The sequence below is a fragment of the Hermetia illucens genome, chromosome 4 (genome assembly GCF_905115235.1).
Source record: "Hermetia illucens chromosome 4, iHerIll2.2.curated.20191125, whole genome shotgun sequence".
NCBI classification, from domain to species: Eukaryota; Metazoa; Arthropoda; class Insecta; order Diptera; family Stratiomyidae; genus Hermetia; species Hermetia illucens.
This window is the reverse complement of record NC_051852.1, coordinates 120,896,296-120,916,889: the sequence shown is the minus strand read 5'-3', so window position 1 is coordinate 120,916,889 and position 20,594 is coordinate 120,896,296. Positions and strand designations below refer to the sequence as shown.

Here is a 20,594-nt window from a genome sequence, read left to right as displayed (position 1 = left end):
AGGATGAAACAATTTGAGTACCCTCTTTTTGAAGTTATTACACAAGAGACAAAAAAGGCAAGTAAATCCCAGCCAACTCAGACTTCTGACAACTCTGGTAATTCAGCGGATTTTCACCGGAATAAACAACGCACTAGTGTCGATCATCTCAGAATCATTTTACCTACGTCATAAGCCCATATTTCCCAATCACAACCTCTTCCGAATTTCCGAGTTAAACACCATTACTCAAAATAAACATTTTATGCCAAGTTAGTGAGGACTAACCTACAACCTTGCAACTGTGAGTATACAGGTCGGGTGGGTGACCCGAATGCAATGCTGCTAAGACCAGAAGGAGACCTCTTCTTCTCCTTCAGCGTTTGTCCCGTACATAAGCGTGGTCGGCTCGTCGTGATCAGTTGTGCCATTCTGTTCTGTCAAAGACCTGGTCTGAATACAGCCGCGAGACTTTAAAATCCTCATCCTGGATATCAAGCCACCATTGTTTCGGCCAGTATTTTGGTCACTTACCATTGGCTTGTATGTGCAAACTAATCTTGGCAAGCAAATACTCGTTAGCGCGAAGTGCATGACCATACCACCGATTGCGGATACCCTCATTTCGGATGTGACCAAGGGGTATTACGCGACGAGTCCAACGTAACATTGAGACGCCATTCATTGTCTTTTATAGTCACCAACACTCAGAACCATAGAAAGCAATAAGGGCCATAAATTTTCGATTTGAGATGATCATTGATACACTGATCACAAAGAACACCAGTTGTGGAACGCCACTTCATCCAGTCTGCAATAATGCGTGAAGCAATTGGTTGATAACATTGATTCAAGATATTTAAGTAGCTTAATGTTAGAGAGGTCACTGCCAGTGATAATACCGGTTTCATGGGTTTCGTTTAGCAGAAATTCTGTTTTATTAAGATTCAATCTAAGGCGATCATTTCATTTTTGGATAAATTTCTCGAGATTATTTTTGCTAGTAGATGCTAGGAAAACATCATTCGCATAAAGCAGTGTTCTGGGCGATGGACGTCTATAACAAGAACAAAGAGGAGTGGTGGGCACTTCCCTGATGAACACCGACATACCCGCCATAATTCGAACTTACTTGTCGGATCGAGATAGAGAAATTTAACCCAGCGTTCTGAGATAAGGTGTTGTTCGTATGGCACACGGTCCAGCTTTTTCTCTAGATCGAAAAATGGCGATGCTTCCATGAGTAACCACCCAGCGTATATTTCGTCAGTAGTTCAACAGGTCTAGAAAACTCCGGCTTGATTCACGTTATTTGAACGATGTCGCCAATGTTGTTAGGAATGCATTTAAAAATCTTGATGGTATGGAACAGTAACCAGATCGGACGAAAACATTCTGCTGGACTACCTTTCTGATGTGTGCGTTTTCTTTTGATAAGTCGAAACAGATCCCAAGTGTCCAGTTTATCGTAAAGATCTTTTTGATAAGCCGCTCGGGTAACAGCAATCGTTTTCTTTGCTTAGTGGTTGACATTCTTTTCAATTCACCAATTGGCCAGTGTTTTATCATCGAGAAACTTTTGGTAAAGTTGTTTCTTTTCACGGACCTTTGTTTGGAAACCGACATTCCAAAGCCAAGTATCTCCGTTGATGAACCACTTGCCTGACTTAATGACCCCGAGGTTTTTGTGGATCGTGTTTTTAACTTGTGTAATGACTAATTAGGATGGATTGAGCGATGATCAGATGATCATCCTGAGTATCCAGAGACTACCAAGGAAGGAAAGTTATCCCGAAAACCTAAAAAGATTGTGAATTTAAGCGTGAAGGTCCGCCCGCCTTCCACCGAAGTGCTCCGTCGACAAGTGCTTGCATGCCTCCGTGCTAACTAGGCTCGAGAATGGAGGGGGGTCCTTCAAATACTTCAATCCCTCACGTGCTATTTTTATAAAAATTCACGTGTCCTTGCTGATATGTGGGTGCGCACCGGTTCCTGAAAAATAACCAAACAGAAAAGTTCGCGAGAGCCTAACAAAATAACATCACGCGACCTAAACTGGAATGAAAATAAAAAAAGAATAATAACCACGCGCGTGATACTCTCCACCAAAAACTTCCCAAACCTCAATGTGATCTTCTCCTGGTGACCACTCTCCACTCAAAAAAAAACCAAACACGCTCTCCCTTCTTTGGCTCACTTGATGGTTTCGCCTTCTTCAACGACGGATTCCTGTTCTGCGACCCGAAATCGCTGTTGTGCTTCAACAGATAAATTCAAGGAATTGTTCCCGGTAAAATTGAAATTGAAAACGTATACGCGGATTGCCGGTCAAAATCAACGCACCAACTGCAAAATGACCCGAACCACACAATCCAATCAAATCCTTCTCACCAGCTATTTTCGTCGTATTTCCTCTTTGAAGCTCTCAAATGAACTCCTCATGTCCAGCTAATCAGCTGCCCCTCTAATCTTCCGGTCCCGCTAATGCTGATTCCGTTGACTCCGGCCTTGATCACAGCAAATGTAACGATTACAGCAACATTCACCATGCCCCACCCAGGTGCGAAGGTCTCATAAGGAATGCTTTGCAGTCAGTGATGGCGATAAAATGTCGTCATCTTATAAGAATATAGTCGATTTACGTTTTATTGTTTAATAAACCATGTATTCGCAAGTAAGAAGTCGTGAGTGTCGGCGAAATCAAATATACACCACCCCTATTGCGCGCTCTGAACCCTTTTCCTCCGTTGCCTATTGCCGTTTGCCTTTTCACTCACATGACCATTAAGGTGGCCAGTAATGATGATGTAGCCATCAGCAGGCACGTTATAGGTCTTTGCATTTAGAAGTTGCCAGAAACCATCTTTCTCGGCTTTAGGTCAACCTGTCTGTGGTGCGTATCCGGTGAAGAAGTGAATAGTGTTATAATGTGTGGACTACCAAAATAACGAAGTTTATAGTGATTTTTACCGCATTTGCGTTCTATGTTCCAACTGCTGTCACCAGACCATCGAGTTTCTTGTAGGGCGCAAATATCAGTCTTGTGAATTGACTACTTCTGCCTACAAGCTCCACCAAATCCCTCCAGGTTACTATCACGTCAGTCGAAACCACCGCAAACTTTGTATGTATTCATCTATCATCTAAAAAAAATTCTTTGATACTCAATAATATCACCATAATTTGAACTTGGTGTGACCCGACAAATCACTATCACTGATTGTAAATTCCGACTAGAATGGCGGACACAGCTTTTGGTTGGCCTTACGTGTAAAGAACAACAATTCCCAGCTACGCTGCTAACTTAATAACTATTATGTTCATACTTGAACTCGGCTCTCCCTATTTCCAATCTAAGGGATAGTCACCCCTAACTCTATATTTTTTTATTAGCAGCAATATTGCATAAAAACTTATCTAAACACCTATTTGTTCAAGAAAGTGTATACCGTATCATTAAACATCAGTTTATAAATCTGGATATGCAACTTGCAGATTACCTTTGTTAGTTGTATCTGATCTTTGGAGCGCCAATTTGCAGCTCTTGAAGAAAGCCTTTGCATCCAAATTATCCCAAATTTGATTCCCATAACATCAACGGATATCGAATGATGATATCTTTCACAAAATTTGACAATACGCTACCAGCTTTCCAAAGTTTCATAACCTCACCTTACCCTTCCTCCCCTGCCCTCGAACAATATCCACGAAGATATCTAATACAACTCAACTGACGGAGTATGAGTAGATGCTGAGTGCTTTGGTTTTGGACTCCAGAGGACGTGGGCCGAAAATCATAGCAGTGGATTTTAACGCTTCCTCCTCGAAGCATTCCTCAGTAGGCGGGACCTCAGAAACTTTCAGAAGAAGAAGCCTGATGTCTATAGTGGACTTGACATATGTGAGTGTCACACTATCTTATGACTAATGTGACACTGCTTGGAAAATTAATGAGAACTGTATGTTACTCATAATGCCCAGAGGCAATGTACATGGTGATCAAGGGAGAATCAGCACATGTGAAAGAAATTGTAGCCACTCTATATCCTCACCACCAAAACAGCGGCAGGCAAACGGTGGTGTAGCGGAAAGAGTGCGTAGTACCTGAGGAGGAATTGCGGGAAATATGTAGAAGGACCAGCGACAATAAGGATCCAAATTTGGATGGCATCCCTAACAAACGTGGTGAACGTGGCAGTAAAGACTAGGCCCGACCTTTTCGCCAGTACTTCGGAAGCGTGCCTACAAGAAGAAATATTTCATGTTCAACGGAATAAACAAAAGTAGGCGTACCTTCCCGAACCCAAGAGGCCAGCTGATGATCTAGCATCACCTCACATAATCTGCCTGTTGGATACAATAGGGAACATGCTGAAGGGAGTCAAGACACCCTGAATAATGGCAGCTACTTTCCGTATTGACATTAGTTGTCTAACAGCACATTCAACTCCGCACACTGGAATCAAATTAAATTGCGTATTGGCTGAAATAGGTTTTACTAGATATTTGGTGAGGGTAGTGCTGAAAGAGAACAGGACGCGTGAGAGCTCCAAAGAGTATATCGTTAGCAGAAAATACTTTACCGGTGACCTGACTATAGTTGCTACAGCAAGGCACACAGATGATATGAAGGTCTACACGAAGAAGACAGTGAGAGCCGTAAAAACTTCGATGGAAAGATCTGAAGCGCTTGCAACCTCCCAGACACCAAAGCAGGTGAATTTGGTTTACCAAGTGATGGCTTTGGGAGTCTGAAGCGCTCTTTGAACTACATTGGATCAGGCAGTGCTGGTGGTGACGAACATGATCATAGTCAACGCTCTGGCGAAAGAAATGAGTATGCTGTAGGATGGTAAGCGTATGGAATTGCGCACAGAGCGCAGAAATACGGCAAGGTCAAAGTCAAATATCTGGTAAAGCATACGAAGCAGAATCTTAGAAAGAGCCTTGAGAGTAGTATAAATATATGCGCCATTTTTGGCTGCATGATCTTGGATGCAGTATCATGCCGGGAGAGCCAGTGTATATGATATTTCACTTCCCAAGGTTCGCGGTGAAGAGGCAAAGTCTGAACCGAACACTGGAAAGAGTATGGGCCAAAGGACCAGAAGCACGTGTGCCTCAAGACAAATCACTCCCGCGGAACTATGCCGAAATATGGATCGCTGGATTGGACAGACCAAGGGTGATTTTGGTGGGTGTGAATCACATGTGCGCCGCTGTAGCCGCGACTACTAACGACACATGCCTACCTTCCATTTCGCCTAGGACTGGAAAAATATAATAATTTCGCTCCTACATAAGTATTGCGGGGGTAATGGCAACTAATTTTCACCATGAAAGTTTTGTTTTAAGAGTTATAATTGTATTAATCATTCTGGTGTCTGCAACCAGATTTATGGAGTAGATTCTGAACATTTTTTTCGAAAAAATGCTTTTCACTAAGGAAGTTCGTTTGTTGCAATTACAAAATTGATCGTTGATCATGTTTCCAACGTCGAATTAAATAGAGTGAGAAACAACTCATAACACAGTCTCACATGCCAATGGAGACTTTCAATATAAAAGGCATGGAGAATTTCTATGACGGACTTTATGCAGTCTAGGAAAGGTTCTCAAGGGTGAGATTGTGATGGTGGTGGGTGATCTGATCACCCTGCTGCAGAATCTTGTTAAGCGTAATCTGCCATTAAAAGTGTTGTTTTTTCTAGCCCTAGCAAAGGTGTCAGCCATGCCCCGAAAGGTCGCCAGAACATCTAACTGATAGCTGAAGCGGGAGCGGGAGCGGTTAGACGAACATAGAAAACTGAAGATTATTATTGCCACTGTGAGTGAAGGCAAATGTGATTGAGTACCTGAGTCAAATCAGGGTAATAATCTCGGGCGAGCGCAATGCTGACCACATTGCCTCCTAGTGTACCGTTACGGTCTTGAATGAAGTGCTCTAACACACTTCAAGGCCCTGATCCAACATGAATTGTTGCGCCAACGATTATCATTATTATTATTTCTTAGCCATAAATGCACTCAAGTGGGACAAGGTCGCTGGATTTTATGGCCTCCCCTTGGAACTGTTTCTTGCAACAATCGCACTTTCTGCAGAATTGCTACTTCCTACTTAGTCGTAAATTAAAGGAAATCTTTCCCAGGGTGGAAAAAAAAATTACCATTAAGATTCTGAAAAAGGGAACCTATGGTGGGTGCGGATAATTGGAAAGTTAAGGTGCCTCATCGCAAAGATAATAGCTAACTGCATCATAATAATAATAATTTTGCAACAACTCGTAGGACCTGATCTGTACTCGTAGGACCTGATCTGTAATGCTCGATGTAGTGCACTTTGCCGATGCCACTCTTCTCCGTCATATGTGACATTCTTCATGCTAGATTGCTCGATGGAGGAGATGGAGGTTTTAATGCGTCATGATATCTTTCTTCGAACACCTCGACTAAGCTGATGACACTTGACTGCACCCACACTCCCCTATCCCATTTTGGCGGCCGAGTAGACTCGTAGTTACGATTGACAAATTATCCCTATACCCAGCATTAACTACGCTTACTACGTAGTGGACCGCTGAGCAGTACAGCAAATAACAACCAACACTGAAGCACAGACAATGAGCTTCACATTCTCACTCACTTTAATTTCTTTAATAGAGGATATGGCACAGAAAATGGAACTTCGTCATTCACTAAACTCAGATCATTCGATACCGGATAAGCTTATATATTTTTGTCAATGGCTGGGCATCATCTTCAAAGAGGATAGCTTCACCCAATCCGGAGAGTGTCATACCTAGTTTTGACTAGTAAAATGAGTATGTAATACATGAGCCTGACAAAAAATTGCAGCTTTCCAGCCACCATGTGCATAGGACATACCTGGCTGTTCGTTGAAACTGGGAATTACCCTTTGAACCGGAAAAATAAATCGGAACTATCGTATTATTTGTTACTTATTATGCTCACTGAGCAGTGGTTCTATTGTCCCAGTAATTAACCTTCTATGTTTATTTATTGGTCTTTTACTTGATACCCGATAACCGTATCACGGAATGCTTGTTATTTATTTTGCCCTATGTTTTTCTGTGAAAATCAATTGATACGCCTTAATTTACCATTACAGCATGATCAAAATTGTCAGTTTAAATAAACTGATTTATTTGTCGTTTGCAGCACTCACAAGTTGAAGTCAACTGCAGGTAAAGCTATTTTAAGTTAGTAGAGAGTTTTATAATATTATTTACCCAAATTTTGCAGATTTAGTGCTAGTGGTCCTGTTGACGAGAGCCCGAAGGATTCGTATTCGGACACATATCAAGGTCTGAAATTTTCCAGAAACAGTTGTTTAGCAGTAGGATCTTGCGAAAGAACGCATCCGGAATCAACTTGAGTATTGGACAAAATGAGGAACTACTCTCTGTGATAATAATGTGTTCACTGTGCTATTATGAAGTTTTCAGTTTTAGTGCAATTGTCGTGACTAAATTTAGTTGATTGCTGGGAGGCAGTCTACCATTTCTATCAGCATGTCAAAACGAGGCTTGAAATCAATCGAACACTACCGAGATGTAAACTTGAGAGAATTCTCTAGAAAATTCTACCGTGCTATTTATACAACTTGCTCATACCAAACCCAGATAAAGAAGGATGATTTGAGGCCACGTACTTGGTACTATCGTCAGTAATACAAAATTAAAATAAAAAGCAGAAATTAGAAAGAGGTAAATATAATTGAAGTTCTCTCTTCGTGGCAGGATTAGTAACAGACCGATTAAGAGAACGCATCGTCACTAAACTCATCATGCCAATGACTATATACACATAACTTATGGAGCAACCAGCAAATTTCGATACTTTACTGCTACTGAAACGTCAACATCGTCTCCAATAGGGGCTGACCTTGCGGTGTAGACCTTTGATTATAGAAAACGGACTACGATTGGTTTCTGCAATGTACGCAGGTCCTAGGCAACGGTATCAAGGGCCTCCAAGATGCTCGCTTTTTTCAACTCTAGCGAGAATTCCAACGATATAAACTGAACTTTCTAGCTGTAAGCGAAGTAAGCTGATGGCACTCTGAAAAGTACTCCTCTCTCACTTGGGACAATGAGCTTTTCTACTATGGACAGCCAACTGATAGCCGACGTGAATCCGGTGTCAGATTTTTTCAGATGGCTACCGCAAGGCATGCTGGCTTGATCTAGGAGCCGGACTAGGATAATCATAACTGTTTATGAGAAGGTGAAGGAATAGCGATGAGCATTAGGCCGCCATCAAAAATGCTTTCTCCTTGGGTGCTAGGCAGGTCTTCGCACATGTCCCGAATAGGTGACATAAGATCTGGCTGACTATGGAATCGTGGAAGCGAATCGAAAACGGAAGGAATACAAGGCTCTATTAGTCGCTGCGAGCAGTGGCATGCGCGACACGCTCAAGTTTCGATACCGTACGAAAGCCAGAGAAATTCAGCGTAGTGTGCATCTTGACAAAAGGCAATTTGATTGTATCGCACTGATTTCGGAAGAATATTAATCACGCCCTTCTATGATCCTGCGAAGGACGTTAACAATCGAAAAACCGCGACTTATCCCAAAGAGTGGAAGAAGGAGATGATGAACAGTCTCCGTTTTGAGTATGACAATTAAAGGGGTTCCTAGGTGTTCCCTGCTTTCGCAAAGATAATTGTTTAAATAGTCCCCGAAGACTATCTCAAAAGCTTGATCGACAGAGAGCAGATTGGTTTATGCTCCGATACTAAAGAAGTGAACAAGTTGTTCTCGAAATAACGAGAAATACCTAAACTCTGTTAGCAAAAAATTTTACACCCCATTTTGTATGTATGGAGACACCCCGTTAGCTCACTGAATGCCGGAGCGTTCACAGTTCCCATCTTTCCACCAAATTTGGTAAAAATGCAGACAAATAACAAGACAGATAGACAGTAAACCGTCTCACTTTGAGTGTGGACATTTTAACTCCTCGCCCATGCATATTACAATTTACGCCAAAACAATTATTATTTTTTTTATCCGGAAATATTCATCGAGACTTTTCATTTCATATCTAATACGATTATATTCGGTTAAGAAATGTTCTACACCCTCTCCGCCCTCTTTTACTTGTATTTGGAACCCCCTTTAAACTTGACGTAAGTTTATATCGCTCACTATATGCGTGGGATTTCATAGTTCCCATATGTCCCGACAGACAGTGAATCGATTTTAATGAGGTTTTCATTAGTTAAAAGATTTCTACTATTTTTTTTATCTAATCTTCGACATCGAAATTTTTTTTCTGAAAAACTAAATTTTTCTTTCCAAACCTCAAAAGTTAAAATTTTTGCAAGTCGGGAAACCGAAAGCTAGACGCTTCAGGTATGAAAGGTTTTGTGTATTTCTTTTATAAAGAGATTTGGGTGTGCATTTGTCCTATTAGCATGTAGCACGTAAAATATGCATATATTATGTGAAAATAGCCACTTTCAAGTGATATTGGTATTCATTGTCTTGAATTTGCAGAGGGGCGCAGATTTGACCTAGTATAACTTTGTTAGTAATAGTGCGATTTTCGCCAAATTTGGCAGGATTATGATCTATACTGCAGCCTACATTGCTGCAAAATTTGGTGATTCAAGGGTGAACTTAAGGGGGGTTTTCCTGTCAATTACTAAAAATTATAGTAATACACTATTATTAACTTTATTTGAACAGGTATCGATATGGAGGGTATTTCGGAGCCTAGGCACCATACAGTGCCAGCCCCCTGATTTTTTCCAGATTTTTCGGTTCGGTAGTTCCTGAGAATGGGTTCGTTAAAAAAATGACCACTTTCAACCCCCCGCACTCCCCACCTTTTCAGCAAAAGTCAAAACTAATACCGGCTTTGAAAAGTACTAACCGAGACCTTTAATTTGATAACCCACATGACTATATTTGATGAAAAAAAAATTTACACCCCCCTTTTGCATGTATGGGGACCCCCCTTAAATGCGTCGTAAGAGGATGTACCTCGCTATATGCGTGAGCGTTCACAGTTCCCACCTTTCTACCAAATTTGGTGTCAATCGTTATAACCGTCTTCGAGAAAAATGCGTGTGCCGGACAGACAGACAGACATACAGACAGACAGACAGACAGACAGACGGACAGACAAACAGACAGTAAACCGATTTTAATAAGGTTTTTTTAGTAGTGAAAACTCGATTTTTGCCTTTGATAGAAAAATTGCGGGATCTTTCACGCTTTTTGTTCCAAACAAAAGAAAAAAAAACCCCTTTTTGAGACCTTCTGAAGGAGACTCCTCCTTAGCGTGAATAATCCCACAGTCCTCTTCTAACCCAGATTGATTTGAAGACTACAACTCCAGCCAGTCTTGACTTGCACCGCGATACTAGTTTATACTGAAGCCACGGTCAATATTTATACTAGTGGATGCGACCCCTATTTGACACCTCTACCGCAAGGCACACGACCCCCCACTTGAGCCAACAAGGAGCTCTGCCTGCGTAATGGGCACAATCACAACTACAATGAAAATCCTACTATGGAGTCAACCACAAATAACCCAGGCTGAGAAAACGTTCCCAAGAAATTCTTTTTGAGCATATGCTCACAGAGAGTAATCCCGTCTTCAATAATACTAGATAATCCCCGGTGAAGCTTCGTTGCAGGAGCTACTTCAGATGTGTTCCATTGCAGACTGGGGTTTGATTGCCTCCTTCGAGTACGTGAGCGACGGTGCGGTCCAAAAAAGTCGGAACATAGAATACGACCGCGGTAGCCCGCGCACCCCGCGCACGCAATGTAGTGTCGGCATTGTCATCTTTGTGAGTCCCGATGATGCCATTAAAGAAGTTTAACAATTTGAACTGACAGATGGAGTTCACATGATAATCAAACGTTTTTGAGGGTGTTGTGCAGTCAACTGATTATCCCAAAAATCGGTCAGGAAAATAGAACTCGTTTGAACTCTGAAAAATTCGATACGGTGTAATTACTCTGCTTACTCGGTCACTATAGCGTACAAGGAACTAAAATCTCGGACACTTTAACAGAAAAGGGTTCAATCTGTCCAATGCCGTCAAGCAGGGAGATACTTAATAGTGTTTGACTGGCCATAACTAAAGTATGGCCACGTAATTCGCACTAATGGGAATTCGCTCGCCAGGATTGGTCTGAACATCGAAGTCGATAGTAAGCGACCAAAAGGCCGGCCGCAACAACGGTGGTTTGATACGTTAGATAGAGATTTGAAGGCCTCGCGATTGAGCCCAGATTAGGCATTTGATAGACCCAAATGGCGAAACGGATCACGACGAACAGACCCCGCTTGTGCAAGGACAAAGGCTCTGTAACCCCTCTTGCATATCACGACGATGATTCCCCTACCAATAAGATCAATAATGATACGAAAATAGCCCCTTCTCGGGGCACGAAGTAACTTTAGTAGTGATCCTCATGGTGTGTTTTGTGGAGGTAGTAAGGTAGGGCCCTTCTGTTTCTCATGCATGCCTTCTTTACCCCCTCCCCTTCCGAGGGCCGAACTGGCAAATGAAAATTTACCATGATAATCTCAATATACTCTATTTGTTGTATTATAAATAAAACTGATTTTGAAAATAAAAATTATCAATAAACTTTCGTTTGTGGCCTTATCGATTTTTAAGGGGGGATGCCCGTCGCGATTTCTCAACCAGGATTGAATTTCTCGATTCATACCTTTCTTTACCCTTGCAGGAATGAGGTTCGAAGTTAACCGCTACCGTTATCACGTGAAAATAACCACACTTTGGAGCATCATAACTTTTTAAGGGTGAGTAGTAATTGCTCAACAGAGTATATTTATTTCATTTGACTTGTTCATTTATTGTTATTTTTGATTATTTTAAAGAAATAAGTATTTATTAGATAATGTCTTTATGTTTTCATTGCACGAACAATAAACGGAGGCAAAATGAATTAAATCATTTTTAAGGTTTTGTGTAAAACAAAACCTTATTAAAATCGATTCAATGTCTGTCTGTCTGTCTGTCTGTCTGTCACACGCATTTTTCTCCAAAACGGCTAAACCGATCCGAACGAAATTTGGTGGACAGATGGGAACTATGAAATCCCACGCATACAGGAGTGGCATAAATTTAGGTGGAGTTTAAAGGGGGGCTCCCCATACATGCAAAGGGGGGATTCAAAAAATTTTTTCACCGGATATAGTTGTGTAGGGTATCAAATGAAAGGTCTCAATTTGTACTTTCCGAAACTGACATTAGTTTTGGCATAAATTGCAAAGTGCGTGAGTAAGGAGTCAAAACGTACGCATTTGAAGTGAGACAGGACTCATTTTCGGAAACTACCCAACCCAAAAATCCGAAAAAAATCAGGGTGGTGCGCCTAGATGAAATCTAGGCCTCAAAATATGTCCCATTCCGATATCTGCTCAAATAAACTTACTAATAGTATATTACTACTTTTTAGAAATTTACTGAAAAACCCCCCTTAAATTCATCCTAGGTCTTCCGAATTTTGTACCAGCATAGAGGACAATATTTCGTATATATGTGCTAAATTTCATGGAAATCAGGCAATTAACGCCAAAGTTATAGCAGTTCAAACTCGCTGGAGTTTACTGCTTCCAAAGCCATGCAAATCAGATGCTGACGTCATAATTACCCGGAATAATTGACATTCGAGTGGAATATTAAAGTCACATTTATGAAGAATCTATTTATCTGCAGCCCTTTTTAAGGTTTTTTGTAAAACACTTATGTGAAATCTAATCTTCGAGAGATGTCCCATTCCGGTACCTGCTCAAAAAATTTACTAATAGTATATTATCAACTTTTAGAAATAGACTAAAAACCTCTCCTTAAGTTCATCCTAAGTGTACTAAAGGACAGCTTCGTGGATACACATGCCAAGTTTCATGAAAATCCAACTATTATTGGGAAAGTTATAGCAGTTCAAACTTATCAATTTCGTGCTAATTAACAGCATCCTAAGCCATACAAATAAGATACTGGCGTCATAATTAACGAGAATAATTGAAATTCGAGTGAAATATTAAAATTCCATTCAAGAAGAATCTAATTCTCCCTAGCCCTTTTTAAGGTTTTGTGTAAACACAAAACCTTATTAAAATCGGTTTACTGTCTGTCTGTCTGTCTGTCTGTCTGTCTGTCCGTCCGTCCGTCTGTCTGTCCGTCCGTCTGTCTGTCTGTCTGTCTGTCTGTCTGTCCGTCACACGCATTTTTCTCGGAGACGGTTATAGCGATTGACACCAAATTTGGTAGAAAGGTGGGAACTGTGAACGCTCACGCATACAGCGAATTACATCTTTTTACGTCAAATTTAAGGGGGGGGTCCCCATACATGCAAAAGGAGGGTGTAAAATTTTTTTTCATCAAATATAGTCATGTGAGGTATCAAATTAAAGGTATCGATTAGTACTTTTCCAAGCCGATCTTAGTTTTGACATTCGTTGGAAGGGTGGGGAGCGCGGGGGGTTGAAAGTGATCACTTCTTTAAGGAGGCCATTCTCAGAAACTACCAAACCGAAAAATCTGAAAAAAATCAGGAGGCTGCCACTATATGGTGCCTGGGCTCCGAAATACCTTCCATGCCAATATCTGTTTAAATAAAGTTAATAATAGGTTATTACTACAATTTTTTGTAATTTGTTGGAAACCCCCCTTAAGTTCATCCTAGTACCATGAAATTTTGCAGTGATATAGGCTATAATATAGAGCATGATCTTACCAAGTTTGGTGGAAATTGCACTATTACTAACAAGGTTATAATACCTCAAATTTGTTGTTTCTTTGAAAATTGAAGACTATGAATCTCAATATCACCCGAAAGTGGATAATCTCACATAATATATGGATATATTACGTGCTACGTACTAAGAAATACACAAAACCTTTCGTACCTGAAGCGTCCAGCTTCCGGTTTCCCGCCATGGCCTTAGGCGTTTGTGGTATCAAAACGTCGCACCATAGCGCTAATTAGGCTCCTCGGAGCGACCACTGATACCTTTTTCTTTATTTAGTAGCAACAGTAGAAGAGATGAAATGCGTTCCTCTTGAGTAGGAAAAATCTATATGAAAAATTAACAACTATTTGCCTATTCATTATGGAATGATCGAATCTTAAAAACTTCGATATCCCTGTAACAAAAAGTAGTATTGGTCTGGCTCTAGAAATCTAATTTTCTGATAGATATATCATACATATACGAATACATCGGATTACTAATATTGTATTCTTCCAAAAGGTGACATTAAATCACTCTGCGCAGCGCAAATTAAAGTCCAATTTGGGAATTGGAATTAATTTTTTTCAAATTTTTATTTTATATGCAGAAATTGATAATAGATACCGCATTTTTGTGATTAGGTTGAAAAGTTATAAGGTCAAATTGTAAATCATTATTTTATAACCTGTGTGACATGGAAATGACTTTGGCTGTGTTCTTCTTCGAATTGAAGTATGAACATATACGTGTATGTTGGTTTATAAATTGATTGAAACGTTATAATTGATTGAAAACGTAAAAAAATGACTTTTTTCATAGATAAAGGAATTATTGCTTAACGACATTTTATTATAATTGCAAAAAGTAGCTTCCGAAAAATTTTTGTTCTGAAGGCAATTAGATTCTTGAATGTGTAAAGCTATTAAGCTTTTTGGCTGGTATATGTAACAGTAAATTTACACATCTAATCTTCATCTAATTTCAATTAATTTTTCTATATCTATTATTATATACATTTTTATAAATTATTTAGTTTGATTCAGTCTATTTAAAGTGTTATTCTGGATAATTATCAAATATTAAATTGGTGGGAGGAAACTCGCTTATCAACAATATCACGCTTTTTCTGAATCATCGTCTATGAACATTGTCTAGAACGAACATATTGCTTTCAGTGTTTTCCATTGTTTGTTATTAAATGTCTATAATTATCCCCAATCAGCTGGTTTCACTTTCCAATGTCCAGAAAAACATACCCTTGCGTTGATATGAGGAATCTCTGTGTTTTGCCATTACTGTAGAGGAGATAGGAAAACAATCAAAGAATGGTGAAGATGTGAATCAAGGTCACGGAGAAATAATGGAAAATAAGCCAAAAATGCATTGACCAATAAATATGAATGACGATTATTTATAAGAATGAGTAAGCACAAAGTATTGCCGGATCGAATTATGGCAACTGATAACAACGTTGGTGGCGATGTGTACTATTCTCGCCCCAGTTCAAGGATTGTTGACTTCGCAACACGTTCACTTTTCCTACTTGTTTTGTTCAATCGGTGAGTATGTGAATGAGAATAGAGTTCAAATAAGCGAATTCGAATTTAATCAACAATCTTGCGTTTGATTCTATCGTTGATTCACCTGTGTGATTGCCTTTGGTCAAAGAATACTGCAGTCAAGCAGACAGGTAGGTCGAGAAGGCCAAAAAACAACTGAGGGAGTATGTGATAGTGTATAATCATAAGCACAATCAATAATCTAATATTCTCCTGAATGGAGATTTTCTGTAAAAAAAGATATTAAAAAGCCAATTAAAATAATAAGTTGAAGACCGGAATCGCGGGTAATCCAATACACGCCTTGGACAAAGCCGCGCTGATCCTCGAGCTTTGTATTGGTTTTCGAAATGACCACACACTTTTCAACTATTATGTAGAGTGTCGGTTTTTTTTTCTTTTAGGTGACCATAAGTCTCTCGATGGCCCAATTAAGAATGAAACCAGTTGACCAGCCATCCACAATGATCACTAATCCGGGATGTGCAAGGGACACTTCACTGTGATTCCGGACCATGTTTGTCGTGAATGAAATTTTGTTCACCATCATATGTGAATCTTTCTGAAAAAAAATATAAATCACTTCGCCAATCCACGTTCTTAAAGGGAAATTGTTTATAATCTTCTCCCAAAAAAGTTCAATGTAGCCCAAAGATGCATGGGGCTCTTTGTCATCCCAAAGATATAAATGAACTAATATATATAATTTTTGAAGAATGGTACATGAAAGAAGATACTTAATCAGAAAAAATTGCTTGCGATGTTTTGCCGGTGTATTCTGCCTAGCCGCAATCTTAAATGATAAATCACCTTGATATGCTGGCCAGATAGTTGTAGAGAGATTATTGAAAGATGTAACTCGCGGTGATTAGGTCATACATTAACCTTCTGAAGGGTCTCAAACTCCTTAATGCCTTACAAATAATGTAGGAGGTTTAATGACAGCCCTTTTTGAGTCAATTTGTTTTTATTAGCTCTGTCACATACTATGGTTTAAAAGATTAAGAGGGGCCTGTTAATCGATTGGCTAAATCTACAGAGAATCAATTCATCATCATCAACGGCGCAACCGGTATCCGGTCTAGGCCTGCCTTAATAAGGAACTCCAGACATCTCGGTTTTGCGCCGAGGTCCACCAATTCGATGTCCCTAAAAGCTGTCTGGCGTCCTGACCCACGCCATAGCTCCATCTTAGGTAGGGTCTGCCTCGTCTTCTTTTTCTACCATAGATATTGCCCTTATAGACTTTCCGGGTGGGATTATCCTCATCCATACGGATTAAGTGACCCGCCCACCGTAACCTATTGAGCCGGATTTTATCCACAACCGGACGGTCATGGTATCGCTCATAGATTTCGTCATTGTGTAGGCTACGGAATCGTCCATCCTCATGTAGGATGCCAAAAATTCTTCGGAGGATTCTTCTCTCGAACGCGGCCAAGAGTTCGCAATTTTTCTTGCTAAGAACCCAAGTTTCCGAGGAATACATGAGGACTGGCAAGATCATAGTCTTGTACAGTTAGAGCTTTGACCCTATGGTGAGACGTTTCGAGCGGAACAGTCTTTGTAAGCTGAAATAGGCTCTGTTGGCTGACAACAACCGTGCGCGGATTTCATCATCGTAGTTGTTATCGGTTGTGATTTTCGACCCTAGATAGGAGAAATTGTCAACGGTCTCAAAGTTGTATTATCCTATCCTTATTCCTCTTCGTGTTTGTGTTTGACCAGTGCGGTTTGATGTTGTTGGTTGATTCGTCTTCGGTGCTGACGTTGCCACCATATATTTTGTCTTGCATCCATTGATGTGCAGCCCAAGATCTCGCGCCGCCTGCTCGATCTGGACGAAGGCAGTTTGTACGTCTCGGGTGGTTCTTCCCATGATGTCGATATCGTCAGCATAGGCCAGTAGTTGGGTGGACTTGAAGAGGATCGTACCTCTTGCATTTACCGCAGCATCACGGATCACTTTCTCGAGGGCTAGGTTAAAGAGGACGCATGATAGGGCATCCCCTTGTCGCAGACCGTTGTTGATGTCGAATGGTCTTGAGAGTGATCCTGCTGCTTTTATCTAGCCTCGCACATTGGTCAGGGTCAGCCTAGTCAGTCTTATTAATTTCATCGGGATACCGAATTCTCTCATGGCCGTGTACAGTTTTACCCTGGCTATGCTATCATAGGCAGCTTTAAAGTCAATGAACAGATGGTGTAACTGTTGTCCATATTTCGACAATTTTTCCATCGCTTGCCGCAGAGAGAAAATCTGATCTGTTGCTGATTTGCCTGGAGTGAAGCCTCTTTGGCATGGGACAACGATGTTCTGGGCGTATGGGGCTATTCGGCCTAGCAAGATAGTGGAGAATATCTTATAGATGGTACTCAGCAACGTGATACCTCTATAATTGCTGCACTGTGTGATATCTCCCTTTTTATGTATGAGACAGATAATGCCTCGTTTCCAATCGTCAGGCATTGATTCGCTGTCCCATACCTTGAGCACAAGTTGATGAATCACTTGGTGTAACTGGTCGCCTCCATATTTAACCAATTCGGCTGTAATTCCATCGGCTCCTGGCGACTTATGATTTTTTAGCCGATGAATTGCACGGACTGTTTCTCCTAAACTTGGTGGTGGCAGTATTTGTCCGTCGTCTTCAGTTGGCGGGACCTCCAACAGAGAATCAATTGATATATTTATAATATTGCTGTTTTTTGACTTGTCTCTTGTAAATGAATTCTGAAGCTGTCCCACACACAAACCGACAGTAACCATTGCTTCATTCTTCGGGCCATGATACCTCTGTTCCATCACGTAACCTTTCCCTGCGCACGTCACTCAAAACCTTATATTGGGCTGCGATTTTGAGTGCTTAAAACAAAAGGCAGACAGACGGACAGGGACACAATTGTTGGTGAAATGTAGAGATTCCAAAGCTCGGGAAAGATTTCCTTTAGGTCAGTAGGCGAAAAACCCTTAGACCACAAACAGCACTTTCTCGAATACAAATAAGTACACAAGAATCTGCGATGGATCATTTAGAGCAACAGGGTAGCTTCGAGCGCGTCTACGAATTAGTTGATTCCGACTAATGGAGGGAACATACAAGTAAGTAAAGTCCACAATTAAGGAAGAGGCTCACCTCTAAAGTGTGCCAATAATAGCCACGACATTATTACCTCAATGCAAGGAGGTACCTTACACAGAGTAAAAATAGTTGTCGAGGATATATAACCAATAACTTATGTTGAAGGTTAGGACGAAATAAAGAGCGCCCGAGAAAACGTAATCCGTGGTCTAGATCGAATCTGCGCTTAAGCAGGCAAAAACGAAGAACGGAATCATTAAGCTCAAAGATTACGTCAGCGTTCCCAGAATAGTCACTCCGATGAAAACAAAATTCCCGCGACCAAGGTCATCGATCTGAGGCTTGTCGAGGTCGCGTAAAATAAAGATAGTGAATACTCATAATAAAACGACGAAAGCAAACAGTAGCCTATCTCCCTCCCTATTGATAAACATTTTATCTGTTCGAAACCTTTACTAAAAATCCTAAGATGGCCCATGTTCGATGACTGCCTAAATCAAGAATCGCCAACTCAGTTCTTTTATAGAGCGAAATCGTAGATAATTTCAAACGGTATAGCGACTAAGCGCAAAGTGAACATGCTGCATCTATGGAACAAAATCCTTGAAGGCAGGATCAATTATTATCTGGCCCATGTTCGATGACTGCCTAAATCAAGAATCGCCAACTCAGTTCTTTTATAGAGCGAAATCGTAGATAATTTCAAACGGTATAGCGACTAAGCGCAAAGTGAACATGCTGCATCTATGGAACAAAATCCTTGAAGGCAGGATCAATTATTATCTGGTTAATTTTTGCAGAATTATTTCTGTTCACTCCTTAGTGGAGTATTTACATACTCCCTTAGTTTCTTTTTTTTCGCCCCTCGTATCTTGAATGAGACTATGCTTCAGTTTCATTATCATCACACTTGATACAATGCAAGTGATGTTCTCACAACAGCACGATCAACACAAGACGAACACCGGCATCCATGACGATCCCAGTCGAATGACGAACCCAGAGCAACGAAAATGAACGGCTTAAGGAGAAAATTTGTATATTGTATACTGGTACTGATTCCAACAGCTTTAATTATTTTACTTACTTTTTACGAAGAAAGTTCGATGGAAACAGGATCAAATATTGAAACAGATGAGAGACCTCCGATCTCCAATCTGACGAATTTGTCATTGTGAAGCTGCGTAAAAACCACAATATGATAGGAATCTTCTAATTTTCTAGGGGGGGGGGGGGGGGGGGGGGGGCGCGGGCGAATTCAGTATTTCCCTTAAAAAATATTATTCTTGTTTTTAACTGACATCCTTAACTTAACGCCACCTCAAATTATTTTTGCCAGAAGATTTGTTAAGAACCATTGCATAGGATAACTCGGAACTGAGTTGTCTTCTCTCCTTGATATGTGACTTCTCCACTGCCACACCCCCTTTTCATTAATACGCCCACGGATATTTGTGCCGATTGTCGGTGAAGTTCTCAATTTATTAATATCGTAGACTGGAATACTTCGATAGCATGATGTAAGCATGAGTTGATTAAAGCTTGGAGTTTTTAAGCAATAGTGGGAGAGACTTTCCATAGTCCGCTCTGTTAGTCGATGCCATGCTATCCTTTACAACTGAAGTACATCAGTACCAATCTAATACGCACATAGGACGACGGGCACATATCATTTAATGGACATGAATTTATGGAACCTTGGAAGTTCCAAGCACCAATGGTGATTTCTATAAATTACTCCCATAAAAAAACTAACATGGAACAACCTGTGGATGCTCAGATAGTTACATTTCCAAATTTTGGATAAAACAGCGAAAAGGGGTTTAGTGGTACTTATCAATCGAGCGACATCCAGTTTGTAGGGGTCGTTGACAGATATAAATATTGTTTAACACTTTCGATGTTCTGCCTATTAATGTAAATAGGGAAGGAGTAATTCTCAGTTAGAACCCTGGTTTTGTTAGTGCTTATCTTAAATCTGACTCTGCTTTCTTTCTTATCAAATTCCAAGGCCATCTGATAAAGGTCTATGGTTCAGTAGGAGAGCGAACAGATGCAACAACGTAGTCGAGGTGTTTGAGAACAGATAATATGGTTGGACTCCGCGATGTCCTCCTGTTAAAGCAATAGCAAGGATGCCACCGATAACGAGAAGAAAATGTATCGCTGACAAAATCGCACCCTGTCAGAACCCATTTTCGACTCCAAATTCTTCTAA

At 40.6% G+C, this 20,594-nt stretch overlaps 1 protein-coding gene across 1 annotated transcript in view; it reads right to left on the bottom strand.

Annotated features, from left to right (window-relative positions):
- LOC119654826 (proton-associated sugar transporter A-like) overlaps window positions 1-20,594 on the bottom strand; it is a 59,627-nt gene that overhangs the window by 19,414 nt on the left and 19,619 nt on the right. The gene's annotated exons all lie outside the window — the stretch shown is intronic.